Here is a 16883-nt window from a genome sequence, read left to right as displayed (position 1 = left end):
AGGCAACACAGAGCCAACACAGTGTCTCAGAGTGCTCCACGCAAGCCCATGCAGCTACTGCGAAGGGGTAGTGCAGTAGTAGCCTGGGATAGTCAGTCCAGTTGCCGAATCGGAGGGATTTTTCCGGGTGAAGTGAGGTAATCTCAGTTAGGTTTCTGCCAGTATATTTTATCTCTATAACTAGATAGATGAGAGGGAATCGAGAGTTGTATTCAAAACTACTACTTAATAATAGAAAACTCTCAAAGCTGCTGCACCGGTTTTCTTGCATTGGGTTTTACGGGGGAGCTTGTCCAAAAATAATGGTGTCCCTTGTGTGTTTGTCTCGTATCTATTTCAATTTATGATCTGTATGCCAGTGTAGTCTGTAGTAGTGCTTTTTCATCAGTATTTAAATAAGTAAATAACTTGTTGAATGTAAAAGCAAGTAGGAGATGATAAACTAGTGATTGCAGTAGGATTTCTGATGTGTAGATTCACAAATTTTCACAACACACACCCTACATGTGCCAATGTAGCCCTTTGGAGGGTTAGGACCCTGTATAAGCAGACCAAACCCAAGATGGAGACCACCTGCAATCCTGCATAAGATCCAATGCATCCCCTAGCCTTCCAGTACAACAAGCCATAAAGAAAATTGAGTAAAAGAGCTTACAACCCATGGATCACAAGTGGGGATTTCATAATGGCATGCCCTTCCATAATGAGCTTTGGCAGGTGCTAATGTCTCCAATTTCCAAATGGGGTTAACCAAGTATCCCATTAGGTGATTTCTACTTCTAAATGGGATAATATGTCCAAGGTATATCCTTTAAAAGGTGGTGGCATGTGACAAAGAGATGGATGGAGTAGGGAATGAAAAGGGGTAGCCTATGGAAATTTCTAAGTTTGACACATCAAAAATCCCTACTGCATTATCTGGTTTATTATCTCCTACTTGTTCTTTCAATTAACAAGTTATTTATCAATATAAATACCGAAATAAACACAAATGCAGCCTTCACACATACACCGATCAACAACTGAAACAAACTAAGACAACATAAGGGACATCGTTATTTTTGGACAAACGTCCCCAGAAAAACGCAATGCGGGAAAACCAGTGCAACAGATATGAGGGTTTTATTATTATTCAGTTTCTTGAATACAATTAGGGTGCCAGAAATGGCTCACCCTTCAGAGATTTTCCTTGGCAGACGTACCTTTCTTCGAAGACAGATATTTTGGCTAATCAGCGACCAGATGAATAGCCTCACAGTGACTTTGACTACTCCCTTGGCTGGACAGCGAATACTCGAAGCTACCGTTAGGAACTGCATCACCCTCGAGAGACTGCATGAGCTAACGCTGGGCTGAAGAGGCAACACTGAGGAAATTTAATTTGTATTCTTCTAGTTTATCAAGATCAGCTGACAGCGAATACTCGAAGCTGGACAGCGAATACTCGAAGCTACCGTTAGGAACTGCATCACCCTCCAGAGACTGCATGAGCTAACGCTGGGCTGAAGAGGCAACACTGAGGAAATTTAATTTGTATTCTTCTAGTTTATTTCTTTTACTTGTTAATTTTGAACAAGTTATTTAAAACATATAAATAACGAAATAAACACAATATAGTCTCAACATCTACAGATCAACAGTTGAAAGAAAACAAACACACAAGTGACACATTACTTTTGGACAATTGTCCACGGAAAATCCCAATGCGGGAAAACCGATGCAGCTATTCTGAGGGTTTATTATTATGCAGTATTTCCTTGAGTACAACTGGGTCCAACCTGGCTCACCCGATAGAGAAAAACCACTGACTGTAATACCTCTCTAGTCGAAAACAGGTATTCATAAAACCTATCCTACAAAACGCTCTCCAGCAACATTGAAGCACTGCATTAGCCTCCTGCTGCTCTGCGTTAGCCTCAGAACCCTCTGTGTCAGCCCTCTGAGGCACTACGCAGCCTCTGGGACCCTTTGCGTCACTCCTACTGCCCTCTGCGTGGATGACGCAGGGCCTCTGGCCTCTGCACTGTCTCTGCTGGGCTCTGCGTAGCCTACTCTGGCTGCTGCGTCTCGCTCTCTACCTTTGTGCTAGTCTCTCGGCACTATCTCTGCCTCTCTGTCCAGTACTCACTGACCCTCGCTACTGATCACTGATTCAACTTTGCTTAGCAACCCCGCTCTAGCAAATCAAATGACTGATCACACTGGTGTGTTTTCCAACTGACCCTCAAGCCTCCTCTTATACTTTCCCTATTGGTCCTTCAACCACTGAGATTAAATCTCTAAACAATGGCTAAGATTATATTTGGCTTGATCCATGACTTTTGGAACCTTCTAACCTAGCTTTAAATAAAAACCCATTAATATTTTATTTTTCCTAAGTTTAGACTTAGGATCTCCATTAAAAATATTAATTATTTTAATATCTCCCAAACCAGGTACAATCTGTTCAAACCATTTCTGGGTCTTGGAGATCTCATGTGCTTTAGCCTCTCCACTAATTTTCATGGCTAGAGCACATCCGATGCTACCCAAAATCAACACTCCTTCTTATCGAGGACTGTGCTCTAGTAATACTCCATACTGAGCATCACTCTGATTATACGGCACTAGTACCTATGCTGATGCTAGGCCTCCCCGCTCAACATTCTCTACACTATTGCATCCTATATTGTTGTCCATGGCCCTGCCACTGCCACTGCTGCATCCATACAGCAGCTCCCTCTACGTACATGTTGTTGCTGGTCCTTTCTCCCAACACTGCATCTGCACTGCAACCCCCTCTCATCATGTTGCATTGTGCTACTGCTAACCGCTACTGCACTGCAACTCAGTTATTGAGAAGTAAGTAACTGATCCACCCAACCGCTGACATCCCTGTCAGGCTATAAACACTCCCGATGTTGAAGATCCCTCTACTGCTAACCAGTTCTCCCTCTACTAACCTGTTGGGACTCAGAAATGTCATATTTTCATCCACCTTTTTCTTCACTATTCCTTACATTTCATCATCCCATTAACCTTTTATCATATCATTTTCATAAATACATTTGGGTTTCACCTTCTTATTTTCCATTTTATTCATTTTTGTATTACAAGTGAATTTATGATTAATTATTAGAAAATATACATATTTTTATATATATCTCAAGAATATGTGAGTTTTGTGATGTGTAGGAAATATGTGAAGAATTAATTCCAAGAGACTTATCCATATCTCCTCCACCATATTAAGGAGATAATTATGCAAGCCTATTCCTAAGGAGAAAAGCATGGAGGATTTGGTTCGCATATCTTATCCAATTCCTAAGGAGAAAAGCATGGAGGATTTGATTGGCACATCTTATCCAATTCCAAAGGAGAAGATCATGGAGGATTTGGTTGGCATATCTTATCCAAGATATGTGAGAGATTTATGGAGGATTCAAAGGGATCATATTTTGTAATAATGGGAAAGTAGATTAGTGGATGATCATTATGAGTTGTTACTTATCCCATTGTATAAATAGGAGTACAATCTCCTCCATTTGTAATCTGGAAGTTTTTGTAATCTTAGAATTTTGGAATAAAGGATCATACTTCAATTTTGTTTCTAAATCTGAGTCTCCATTGAAGTGGTGTGCTGGTGGAGTTATGGAGGGACCCCATGGCCTCATTTGCATGCTTATTTGTTTATAATTTACTTTATGTTTTTGTTTGATTTCAGCTTTCAAGTTTTCTTAAATGTTCTAATATTGGAAGGATCTTATTTGAAGGTGTTCTTGTAAGAGAACCGTAAGATCTCAGAAAATTATTAGATCTAGGTTTATTTCATTTCAGCTCTTAATTTCTTATTAGATGCTCTAATGTTGGAAGAGATCTTGTAGAAAGTATTCTTGTAAGAGAATCATAGATCTCAAACAATTGTTAGATGTAGGCTTGATTAGTTATTAGGAATCTTTCTAGATCTATATATTTTAGATAAGCACTTCTAAGTTTACTTTCCTGGGTTGACATTAAATTAAACTCTAATTTGCATCCGCATTTTAGACCACACGTAACCTCTGTGCTGCTGCAACAACTCCCTACATCTCGCACCGTTGCAAACCTCTCTGTACCATCCTGCACTGTTGCAACATTCTCCGTGCCTCTCGCATTGTTGCAACCTGCTAGCCTCGCGCTGCCCGGAACTCGTACACTGTAGCACTCTCTGCCACTTCATCCCCATCCATCTCCACCGACATCCGCCAGTCCTGCTACTCTCTCTTTGGGGCTCCCATAGCAAGGTATAATCCAACCGGATGGGTACCACACGGATCCTGCCCCTCACCACCTGTAGTCCTCCTGACTATAGCTCGATGTCTCCCCACCCCTTCTTTAGAGGTACATGAGCACTCATGGCACAATCGTCATCCTCCTCGAATCCCTTCTCTGCCTTCACTGGCGCTGCCTTAGAATCAAAGGCCTCTCCCTTTGACTTCTTCTTTGGACACAGGTTTTCATAATGACCCAGTTCTCGACAGTTAAAGCACTTGACTTTGGAGAGGTCTTTTTTCTTCCTCTTCTCCTGCTTTCCCGCAGATCCTAGAGCCGCATCCTCTTCCTCTTCCTCTTCCTTCTTCATCCGAACTCCTTTTCTGCTACTTCCTATTTTGCTTAGCTGCCTGATCTCCTCTTGGCAAAGAGCCGCCCACAATTCTTCGGACTTCCCAATCTGGAAGATCCGCCCTGCCCAGTATGCCCTGGAAAAATGTCTCCCACTCCTCGGAGACTGCGTTAAGTGCGATCTTCACCAACATCTCCTCATCCGGCGTGGCCCCTATGGAATTCAATTGGTCCCGGATCTCCTTTAACTGATCGAGGAAGTGATCTATCAGCTCCCCCTTCTGCATCTAGTATGACCGCAACTGATTTTCAAGTAACATCTTCCTCTGCACGAAAGTATGCTAGTACAACTTCTTCAAGGCGTCCCACATTTCCTTTGTCTTTTCCTTCACAGCAATATGTTGGACCACATGATCCTTGACCCCTTCAAGGATGATGCATTTCGCCCTGGCCATTACCTCCTCGTACTTCTCATTTTCAGTCAGGTCAACTGGGATCGCCATTGTTCTAAGGGAGAAGGCCTTGATGCGATGTCTATCTAGAATGGACACGATCTTGGTCTTCTAGACCACAAAGTTGGACGCCCCGTCCAGCCTGTCTTGATCCCTCAGCCCATTCATGGCCATCTCTCGTCTCTTCTCGTCGACTCCTCCGAGTCTCTCTACTTCCCTCTAGAAGTTCTCTCTTCGACTCCTGTTGAGTCTCTCTACTTCTCACCTGGAAGTTCTCTGCTAGACTCCCTCTGAGTCTCGATTTCCCTTCCGAAAATCCTCCTACCAATCGTCAAGTTGCACCTCTCCGATCTTTTGTGCACCTACAACACTGATCCAGATTCCTTGGCTAGAAATCCGCATCAGTAGCAACTCCATCTACCTTGGTTTTTCCCTTTTAGGTACTTTTCTGCCCACAGCACCCCACCAGCTTCGCTCCCACAAACTGCCCACAGTTTCCTATGCCCCAGCAACTCAAGGACTGAGCCTCTAGGCTCTGTGCAATCCTAGCACTGGTAAAACAACTCCCTCAGCCAACTGCATCAACCCTCCTGGTCTCTGCGTGAGCCTCTTTTTTCCCTCCTCAGCCTCTATGCTGATCTCTCTATGGCCCAAACTAATGACGCAGTCCCTCTGCGTCAACCCTTCTTCTGTCGCTTTCTACAAGAATCAGCTTCAATCACTTAGGACAATTAATTTTGCTGCAAATGCTTTGCTTAACTGATGTCTTCATCTCTCCTGTGATCTGCAACCACGTTCTGATACCATGTCGAAATTTCCAAGTCTATCCGTTAGAAATTTAATATGTATTCTTCTAGTTTATTTCTTCTACTTATTAATTTTAAACAAGTTATTTAAAACATATAAATAACGAAATAAACACAATACAGTCTCAACATCTACAAATCAACAGCTGAAAGAAAACAACCACACAAGTGACACCTTTATTTTTGGACAATTGTCCGCAGAAAAACCCAATGCGGGAAAACTAGTGCAACTATTCTGAGGGTTTATTATTATGCAGTATTTTCTTGAGTACAACTGGGTGCCAACCTGGCTCACTCAACAGAGAAAAACAACTGGCAGTAATACCTTTCTATTCGAAAACAGGTATTCATAAAACCTGTCCCACGAAACCCACTCCAGCAACATTGGAGCATTGCATCAGCCTCAAAACCCTCTGCATCTGCCCTCTAAGGCACTGCGCAGCCTCTGGGACCCTCTGCGTCACTATTGTTGCCCTCTGCGTGGATGATGCAGGCCCTCTGGCCTCTGCGCTGTCTCTGTTGGGCTCTGCGTGACCTTCTTTGGCTACTGCGTCTTGCTCTCTACCTCTGCGCTAGTCTCTCGGCACTATCTCTGCCTCTCTGTCCAATACTCACTGCCCCTCGCTGCTAATCACTTATTCGACTTTGCTTAGAAACCCTGCTCTAGCAAATCGAATGACGGATCACTCTGGTGTGTTCTCCAACTGACCCTCAAGCCTCCTCTTATACTTTTCCTATTGGTCCTTCAATGACCGAGATTAAATCTCTAATCAACGGCTAAGATTAGATTTGGCTTAATCCATGACTTTTGAAACCTTCTAACCCAGATTTATATTAATACCCATTAATATTTTATTTTTCCTAAGTTTAGACTTAGGAACTCCATTAAAAATATTAGTTATTTTAATATCTCCCAAAACAGGTACAATCTATCCAAACCATTTCGCAGTCTTGGAGATCTCATGTGCTTTAGCCTCTCCACTAATTTTCATAGCTAGAGCACATCCGATGCTACCCCAAATCAACTTCATTGCTAAGAGTATGTCAATATTGATTATGAAACCCTAATCTACTTAGGGTTGTTATTATTTTGATGTTTAGGTTTTGGTATTATAGAAACCCTAGTTCTTTAGAGTTTACTATTAATGTCTAAATTATGTATTGAATCCCTAGATATTTAGGGTTTGATGAATTAGGGTGTTTGAGAAAAACCCTTGTAGTATCTATAGTAAGATCCTAGGAATGAAATCCTAGGTGTATATTCATCCGATAGAAACCCTAGCTTGGAGAAAAATTATTGTTTTTCTGAATTTGATGTATTGGTGTTTGTGTCCTGGGTTTACCTAGTAGGTATGGATGCTGACATGGGATGTTGGTACATAAAATCCTAGATATGTATATGCTATTATGCTAACATAATTGTTGATATTTTATGAATTGTAGGGTTTGTAAAGCCCTAGTCGAGATTGATATTCTTGGATATAATGATGTAGTTTTCCTATATGATTTGGTTTTGATGATAAAATATAGAGTTTGCAAAACCCTAGTAGAGTCTAAAATTGTTGAAACCTTAGATGTATAGTAAGATTGTTATTTGATTGAATAGCTAATATCTAAGGCTTTGGTCTAAGGGTTTGTGACAAAAACCTAGCAAGAGGTTGAAGTCTAATATGTGTCTCTTGCTAATTATGAATCTAACTAGGTTTAGTTATTTAATATTTGATTGTTTTGATGCCTCGATTATATTGACATAATTTTGATATAGTTAACTTTATGCTTCTATATATGTATTTTGGTTGTACTTGCTATTAAAGTTTTTGCAGGTACATAATCTTCAAGATAATGAAGATATTCATATAAGCATGATAAAGGAAGCTATAAGAATGACCTTGATGCCATAATAAAGAAATAAAGCCTTGAAAGAATGAAGTTTCTCCGAGATCATGAAACTGTTGATTTCCCTAAATTAAGAGGGATCCTGGATAGAAGAAAGGGTATATCTCCCCAGTTGAAAGGGAAGGCATATTATGACAGTGAGTACTGTGAAGTAAGAATGGAACCAAATGAATGAAAGTATTACAGATAAAGGTTTGTGATTCATGAAGACTTGAGGAGTATTGAAGCTATATTTGGTGTTGCTGAAGAAATGAAAGAAGAAAGCTTCCAACAAGATGTATTTTGATAACTTAATGGTGATATTAGCAGCATCTGAATGATTGAGGACCCCGAAGGTTTTTGTTTACTTGTATATGTATTTGGAAGTTTAAATTGATTGGGGTTTGTGTTTGTACATGTAGATCTCTCCATAAGAAGAATGAACACTTTGGAAGCATGCTTGGACAAATGGATATATCTGGTTTAGTTTATAAGGAGAGGTGAAGCATCTAATGGCAAGATGCTTGGGAGGACATCTGGTCGGCATATGTGTTGATGTCTAGATCCTGAAGAGGGAGGGTGGTGTTGATTTGGGGTAGCATCAGATGTGCTCTAGCCATGAAAATTGGTAGAGAGGCTAAAGCACATGAGATCTCCAAGACCCAGAAATGGTTTGGATAGATTGTACCCGGTTTGGGAGATAATAAAATAATTAATATTTTTAATGGAGTTCCTAAGTCTAAACTTAGGAAAAATAAAATATTAATGGGTATTAATATAAAACTGGGTTAGAAGGTTCCAAAAGTCAGGTATCAAGCCAAATCTAATCTTCGTCGTTGATTAGAGATTTAATCTCGGTCGTTGAAGGACCAACATGAAAAGTATAAGAGGAGGCTTGAGGGTTAGTTGGAGAACACACTAGAGTGATTAGTCATTCGATTTGCCAGAGCGGGGTTGCTAAGAAAAGTCAAATCAGTGATCAGCAACAAGGGGCAGTGAGCACTGGACAGAGAGGCAGAGACAGTGCCAAGAGACCAGCACAGAGGCAGAAAGCAAGAAGCAGCAGCCAGAGCAAACAACGCAGAGCCCAGCAGAGACAAAGCAGAGGTCAGAGGGACTGCATCATCCACGCAAAGAGCAGCTAGAGTGACGCAAAGGGTCCCAGAGGCTGCACAGTGCCTCAGAGGGTTGACGCAGAGGGGTTTGGGGCTAACACAGAGGCCAGAAGGGCCAATGCAGTGCTTTAGAGTCGCTAGAGAGGGTTTCGTGGTACAGGTTTTCTGAATACCTATTTCTGAATAGAGAAGTATTGCTGCCAATTTTTTCTCTGTCGGGTAAATCAATTTGGCACCTAGTTGTACCCAAGGAACTACTGCATAATAATAAAGCCTCAAAATAGCTACATCGGTTTTCCCGCATTGGGTTTTTCCAGGGACATTTGTCCAAAAATAACGGTGTCACTTGTGTGTTTGTTTTCTTTCAGCTGATGATCTGGAGATGTTGAGACTGTATTGTGTTTATTTCATTATTTATATGTTTTAAATAACTTGTTCAAATTTAACAAGTAGAAGAAATAAACTATAAGAATACAAATTAAATTTCTAACGAATAGAATTAGAAATTTCAACAAGTGGTGTTGGTCATGGAGCTTTGACCTTAGATACACACCTAGATCCTTGAGTTGATGGTTAGCAAGTAAGTTTGATGGTACCTAGAGTGGTTGAAAGCTTGAGTCCATCTTAGTCCCACCAAGATAGATTACCCTGGTCAGGTATCTAGTCTGCAACATTGTGTGCCAGAACTCTTCGTAGTTCATTTTTGAGATCTTCCATGTACCTCTATATATAAGTAATTATGAACACCTCCCTAGTTAAGAGGGAGTGTTGAAGAATGTAACTAGTATTGGTCTTCACAATTGTATTTGATTCATGATGCAATGTACTTGTCAAAAGAAAGAAAAATAATTTTTATTATTAAAGAAATTGACTTATTAAAGCATGGGTTTTATGCTTGGGTCAATTGTTTTTAGGTGAAAGTCTCCATTGAAGACTTATAGGGTTTATATCAAGTGTTCATGTCCATGTCATAATGTAAAAGACCCTTCTTGGGCTTTATTTGTCAAGAAAGATTTATTTTATTATAAAATACGTCAGCTAGGCCTCCTCCACCAAGTCGGCCTCAACAAGGGAATTTGACCTCACAAACTCACTATATATTGGAGCAACTCAACTCAATTGGAAGCACATCTCTAACAAGTTCAAATTGCAGTGGCTGGAAGCAGAAAAAGTGCGAAGTTCAAGAAGGAAGTTGGAATCGAAGTTTTTAGGTCTCTCTCTCTCTCTCATGTGCAAGGAAATATTGAAGTTGCATTGAAGCTGCGAAACTACATCGAAGTTGTGAAGTTGCATCAAAGCTGTGAAGCTGCATCAAGATCGAAGTTGTGAAGTTGCATCAAGGTCGCAGCTATGAAGCTGCTAGGCTGAAGCTACTGAAGTTGCTAGATAGAAACTGTAGACCTAAAGATGGGTCAAAAATCTGAAGCTGGAAGTAGAAAGTCTGGGTTGAAGTTGCATTTGAAAAGCTGGAACTTGGTAACTTTGGAAGAGATCATCTATCAGAAGGAAGAGCTGACTTGGGGAAGGAGGAAGGTCTTTTGGTCTAGGTTCTTGGTTTATCTCAATTTGAATCTACTGAAGGAAGAGTTTTGACTGGGTTTTCCCCTATAAAGGGGTTTTAGCCCTAGCTGAGTGCCTACATTTGGTGTCCTTGATCTTCACGTTTTTACTTTGATGATTGCTTGATAAAAGAAGAACATAAAGAAGATAAAAGAACATAAAGAGGTTAACAAGAACATAATAATATCATAAGTAATTATCAATATAAGAAAATCTTTCCTCCTTTCCGATTTTTTAACATTCCATACCCTAGTACATGACAAAATCCAATGTAAACTTTGCAATTCCCCAATCCTGAAATCCTGAAAAACTAATAAGTCTGTTGGATTTTCAGTGAGATCTAAAAGTATACTATCTCCATATGAAATCCAATGAGGTCGGAAGCACTCTCAAAAATCCTAAGTCATTTCATGGTAATGTTAAAAATTTAAGTAAAAGGATGAAAATGAAAGATAAAGGAGAATGTCACTTTTACTTTAAGAATTTAACATTATTATGAATTTCATATCAATATTAGGGCCATAGGCTTGAATATTAGGATGCCCCACTCAAAAACTCTTGTTTCTTTGAAAAAAATGCATTTGGAACATCCTTGCGATAAAAAAATTGCGAAGAAAGCCAAGGAGCAATTTCTTCTTTTTTTTCTGGGAGCACGCTCTCGGATAGCTCCCGATGCACTCCCACCCAAAGTGCACTTTGGGAACGAGGGGGGGACTCCCTCGAAACCCTTATTAGAACACTTCCATTCTTCAATGTCACAATGTCTGCCATCAATTACTATCATATAAGTTAATAACAACTCAGACACCCATCACTGTAATATAGCATTGTCATACATTGTTATAAAGCTACTACCATTTATCACTTTCATAAGCATAGGTATGTTTGTCACGTGTCACTATCATGTCTCATAGGTCACTGTCATATAGATCATTGTTACTATCATATATCACTAGGTCACTATCATGTCATAGTCATTGCTATATCAAGGTCATTTCCATGTCAAAGTTACTTCCATATCAAAGGCCATTGCCATACAAGGTTATTTTCATATCAAAGGTCACAGCCATACAATGTTACTACCATATCAAAGATCACTGCAACACAAGGTCACTACCATATCAAAGGTTGCTTTGTCATCACAAGTATCATTACCAGCTTAAATTACTATCATAACCAAAGGAATCACTGCCCTAGATCTTGTCTTTCATTACTATAATAGTTACCAGAGTTACTATCCAAACAACATACGAATCGTTGCCCAAACGTTATAGGAATCATCTAGAGAAAAACTGCATATAACCATGGATAGTTCACAGACATGGCAAGGTACATTAGTGTTGAAGTTTCTAAGCCTACCTAGTTAGAAACCCTCCATGCACTTTATATGATTTATTCCTACCTACTTGTTTCATTACTTAACAAGTTATTTACAATGTAAATACTGAAAATAAACATTAGTGCATGCTCAACATATTACAGATCAACAACTGAAAGAAACAAAAACAATCACACCATATGACACCATTATTTTTGGACCAATGTCCCCGGAAAAACCCAATGTGCGAAAACCGGTGCAACTGTCTGAGGGTTTTCTTATTAAGCAATAACATAGTACAATCTCGGTGCCGAAACTAGCCTACCCAATAGAGAATTTCCTTGGCAGTAATACCTCTCAGTTTGAGACAAATCTCCTGGTTGAAACCCCGGATAATCCTTCTGGCAGCTACTCAGCTCCAATCTGCCCCAGAAACCCCAGCGTCTTCCCTTTCTGGACTGCATCTGCCCCTCTGCCCAGTGCTGGCCCTGCGTCACCATGAATGGGTCTGCGTCAGCCTTCTGGCCCTCTGCGTCAGCAACGCTAGCCTCTCTGAGCCTCTGCGCAGCTCCCAACTGCCCCTACGTGGCCCTGCGTGAGCCTTGGCGGCTACTACATCACTCTCTCTAGCTACTTGCTGCTCTTCCGGCACTATCTCTGCCTCTCTGTACTCAATGCTCCTCAGCTGCAACTCCTGATCACTAATTGTATCTCTTTTAGCAAACCCCACTCTAGAGAATATAATCACTGATCACTCTGGTGTTCTCTCTAAGTGACCCTCGAGCCTCCTCTTATAATTTTCTTGTTGACATATCAATGGCCAAGATTAAGTCCCTAATCAACGGCTAAGATTAGATCTGGCTTGATCAATGTCTTTTGGACCATTCTAACACAGTTTTATATTAATCCACATTAATATTTTAATTTCCCTAAGTTTAGACTTAGGGACTCCAATAAAAATATTAATTATTTTAATGTCTACTGAACTGTTTAGAATCTGCCCAAACCCTTTCTGGGTATTGGATATCTCATGTGCCCCAACCTCTCCACCAAATTTCGTGGCTAGAGCACATCCAATGCTACCACAAATCAACACTCCCTCTTAGCGAGGACTGTGCTCTAGCAATACTCCTCACTGAGCATTACTCTGATCATCCGGCATCAGTCCCTGTGCTGATGCTAGGCCTGTTGCCCACCATCCTCTGCATTGTTATCCTGTACTGCTGCCCATGGTTCTGCCATTGCATTTGTACGACAACTCCCTCTCCATCCGTGCTGCTGCTGGTCCTTTCTCCCAGCACTGCATCCGCATTGCACCTCCTCTCATCATGTTGCATCGTGTTTCCCACTACTGCACTACAACTCAGTTACTGAGAAGTAAGTAACTGATCTCCCAACTCTGACCTCCCTGTTGGGCTAGATGTAGGAATTTACAGGGTAAGTTCTTGAGACAGAACACCAAAGGACACTGCTCACAAACAGATCACAGATCAATACACCAGTATTGTTGACGTGGTTAAAACCCTCAAAGAGGGAAACAGTCCACGTCCTGAGCCAATGCGGCCACTTCAGGAAATTTATTAATAAAAGAATGAAAATTTACGTAAGCTTCTCTCATGAATAGTTACCCTACAAATGACCTTCCATGCTCTCTAAATAGAGATCATGGACCAATCGGGTGTTAAGCCATGGATCACTATATATCATGACTATCGGATCACTATATATCGTGACCGTCGGATTGTAAGTTACAAAAGTACATAGTAAAGAAACACACTTTACCTAACTCTACACTAGATCGAGTTATACTTAACTATTTCCTATGTGTCGGAATATCCTAACATCCCCCTTTAAGAACAACTTGGGATAGGATTGAAGGATGTACAAATATGACACAATAGGAGAAGGAAGGAGGCATTAGAGCCTATCCCCCTTTAGTGACAACTTCCTGAACTCCAACCATAAATCGAAGTTTAGTAAACTTCGCCTCTGTGAGAGCCTTTGTGAAGATGTTCGCAACTTGATCATTTGTTGAACAATATTGCACTTCAAGAACATGATCATGAATGAGCTTTCTGATGAAGTGCATGTGCAGTTTAATGTGTTTGTTGTGCTGATGTTGGACTGGATCTTTGCATAGTTGAATGGAACTTTGATTATCACACCAAAGTGTAGTCGGATGTTGCTGCTGAAAGCCAAACTCTAACAGGATCTGACGAAGCCACAAGGCTTCCTTACTAGCTTATATGGCACCACGATACTCTGCTTCTGTTGAAGAAAGAGAAATGGCACTTTGTTTCATGCCCATGTAATAGGTCCTGAACCAAGAGTGAACACATAACCTGCAGTAGACTTCTGATCATCAGGGTCACCTACCCAATCAGAACCAGTGAAACCAACCAATAGAGGAGATGCTTCTGCACTGTAATGAATCCCAGACTGAACTGTACCTCGAACATAACAAAGTATTCTTTTAGCTGCTTTCCAATGACTTTCATGTGGGTTTTGCATAAACCGATCAATAAGGCCAACAACAAAGGAAAGGTCAGGACGAGTATGGATCAGATACAAACGTTTTCTTACAAGTTGACGGTATAAGGTAGCATCAACTTCAGGGGAAGTACAAGTGACTAAAAGTTTGGCTCCAGATTGAAAGGGAGAAGGGGTTGGCTTACAGTCTTCCATGTGAAAATGGCATAGAAGATCACATGCATACTTGGACTGGGAAAGGGAAATACCTTGGATTGCAAGACTTGAAGACCAAGAAAATAATGCAAGTGTCCTAAGTCTATCATTTCAAACTTCTTTTTAAGGCTAGACTTCACATGGTTTATAAGGTTGGGATCACTACTAGTAAGGATAAGATCATCAACATAAAGAGAAAGAATGATAAGAGACTTTCCCAGTTTCTTGGTGTAGACAGTATTGTTAGAATGACACCTAGAAAATCCAGTTTCTAAAAGAAAGCTATCCATTTTGGCATACCAAGCTCGAGTGGCTTGCTTGAGACTGTAATATCCCGTATCAGGAATATACCCCAAAGACAAGCAAACTCCAACCAGAGATGGACTGGGAGGGCATTTACCAGATATGTCGCCTCTAAAAAGAGGACGAGATCCGGAGGCTACCTGGCCCTTTCCAGACTCTGTCTAAGAGTATAATAAAACACACAAGTGGTATAATAGCCGAGAATGCTCAAAGAGATACAAATAACAAGTGATACGATATATATCAAATAAACCATAAGCAGATACACAAGAAATGCAGAGAGAACGCTAAGCCATTTTATTATATTAAGTAATAAAATGAGTACAGGAGGTGATCAAGAAGATGGCACCTCTACTTGCACAAGGCAAGTGAAGAAATACACTCAGAATAGCAAGGAATGGTCCTTCTCTGATCTGCGTCCAAGCTGCTGGTAAACTGCTGTGCTGCTGCTGCTGCTAGAATTCAAATGAGGATTTGGGGCTGCTCCCCTCCTCAGAAAAAGCCGAAACTCTGGAATCGGACTTTACTTGAGAAACCCAGAAAAACCCAAAAAGCTCTCGTTGAATGGCTGACCCTCGAAAATCGCCCCCTTGGGGTTCTGCGTTGTTCCTCACTGCTCTGTGCTGCCACTGAATGAGATACTCCAGAAACCTACCTGAAACCTCTGCCAAAACTCCCCAATATGCAAGGGCTGATCCCCTGCTCTATCTCTCAGCACCAAACATCCTGCAAATCCTCAACCTAGAACTGCGTCCCTCTCACAGTGCTGCGCAGTCCTTCAGAACTACGTCCCTCTCTTAGTGTTGCGCAATCCTCCAAAACGCTGCCACTACTACTGCAAAAAGGCTGATGAAACTACCGTTGAAATGCCAATGGGATTACCTTGCTCGAGCAAGCACTCGAAGTCCCCCGGGCCTAAGGGTGAGATCTCCGAACGGAGACACTCAATGCACTAAACAGTGCTGCAGACTAGCTAAATAGCCAGCGTGCTCCAAAGTCGAAATGACTATCACAAATGCTCATAACAGAATAATCAAAATGAGGGGGCTCCTCTCTCATTTATAGCCTTTGCCTCTCTCCATCCCAAGGCTCACCTCCTCCTGCGTGATTCCCCTCTTGCCACGTGTGACTTCCCTCCTGTGCAGTCCCTCCATGTGTCTACGTGGGCTTCATTTCTGCGTCCCCCTTTGGCCCCCTTGGCTCCCCTTTAAGTCACAACATTGTGCTACTAGGAAGTGACTTTTTATTCTAAAAGTGAGTTATGTCCCCCTTCCTCACCTTTTATTTACAAATAACTATAGAAGGCAAAATTTGGACAAAATCGAATATTCCAATTAGCCATGGCTAATTAGGAATATTACAGTCTCCCCCGACATTCAGTTGCTTGTCCTCAAGCAACTGAAGTGATGGACGCTGTAAGATCTTCTCACTCTCCCAAGTGGCATCCTCATCCGGCAAATTCTTCCATCTCACCAAGAATTCCCAGACCGTCCTGCTCTGCAGCTGCCTCTCCCTGGTATCAATGATAGCCTCCGGCTGCAATACCAAATGCCCCTCATCATCCATGGGTGGTAGCTCATCTGTCACCGTCACCTGCTGCCCCAATGCCTTTTTCAGGCATGATACATGAAAAATGTTATGAATCTTGCTGCCTTGGGGCAGCTCCAACTCATATGCAACCTGTCCAATCCTGCACATCACCCTCTATGGCCCATAAAAGTATGGCTTGAGCTTGTCAGCCCCCTTCTGCTTCAGTGACGACTGTCGGTATGGCTGTAATCGTAGGTAGACCATGTCCCCTACCTCGAACTATCTCTCCATCTGACCCTGTCAGCATACAACTTCTGTTAATTCTGTGTTGTAGCCATGTTATCCTTGAGAGCTCGGAGGATATCCTGACTCTCTTGGATCCAAATCTTGGCTCTAGGAGCCGTGGTATCAGCAAACATCACGTCAACAAAAGATAAGGGATGATACCCATACAAGGCATAGAATGGTGACACACCAATGGACATGTGATGTGAAGTATTGTAGCAGTACTCCCTCAGACGCAGCCACTTCAACCATGCTCGTTGTTGCCCACTAACATAGTTACGCAAGTAGCCCTCCAGCCACTTGTTAACTATCTCTGTCTGCCCATCCGTCTGTGGGTGATAACTGGTACTCGGTGTCAACTCCGTCCCCACCA

General features: G+C 41.5%; 1 protein-coding gene across 1 annotated transcript in view; it reads left to right on the top strand.

Annotated features, from left to right (window-relative positions):
• LOC149227733 (uncharacterized) overlaps positions 1-16883 on the top strand; it is a 266646-nt gene that overhangs the window by 47018 nt on the left and 202745 nt on the right. The window lies entirely within an intron of this gene.

Source organism: Pinus tabuliformis, chromosome J, assembly GCF_031772625.1.
Source record: "Pinus tabuliformis cultivar Carrire ecotype Pingquan chromosome J, CPIR1, whole genome shotgun sequence".
NCBI classification, from domain to species: domain Eukaryota; kingdom Viridiplantae; phylum Streptophyta; class Pinopsida; order Pinales; family Pinaceae; genus Pinus; species Pinus tabuliformis.
The sequence above is the reverse complement of the archived record's forward strand: the minus strand, read 5'-3'. Positions and strand labels throughout refer to the sequence as shown.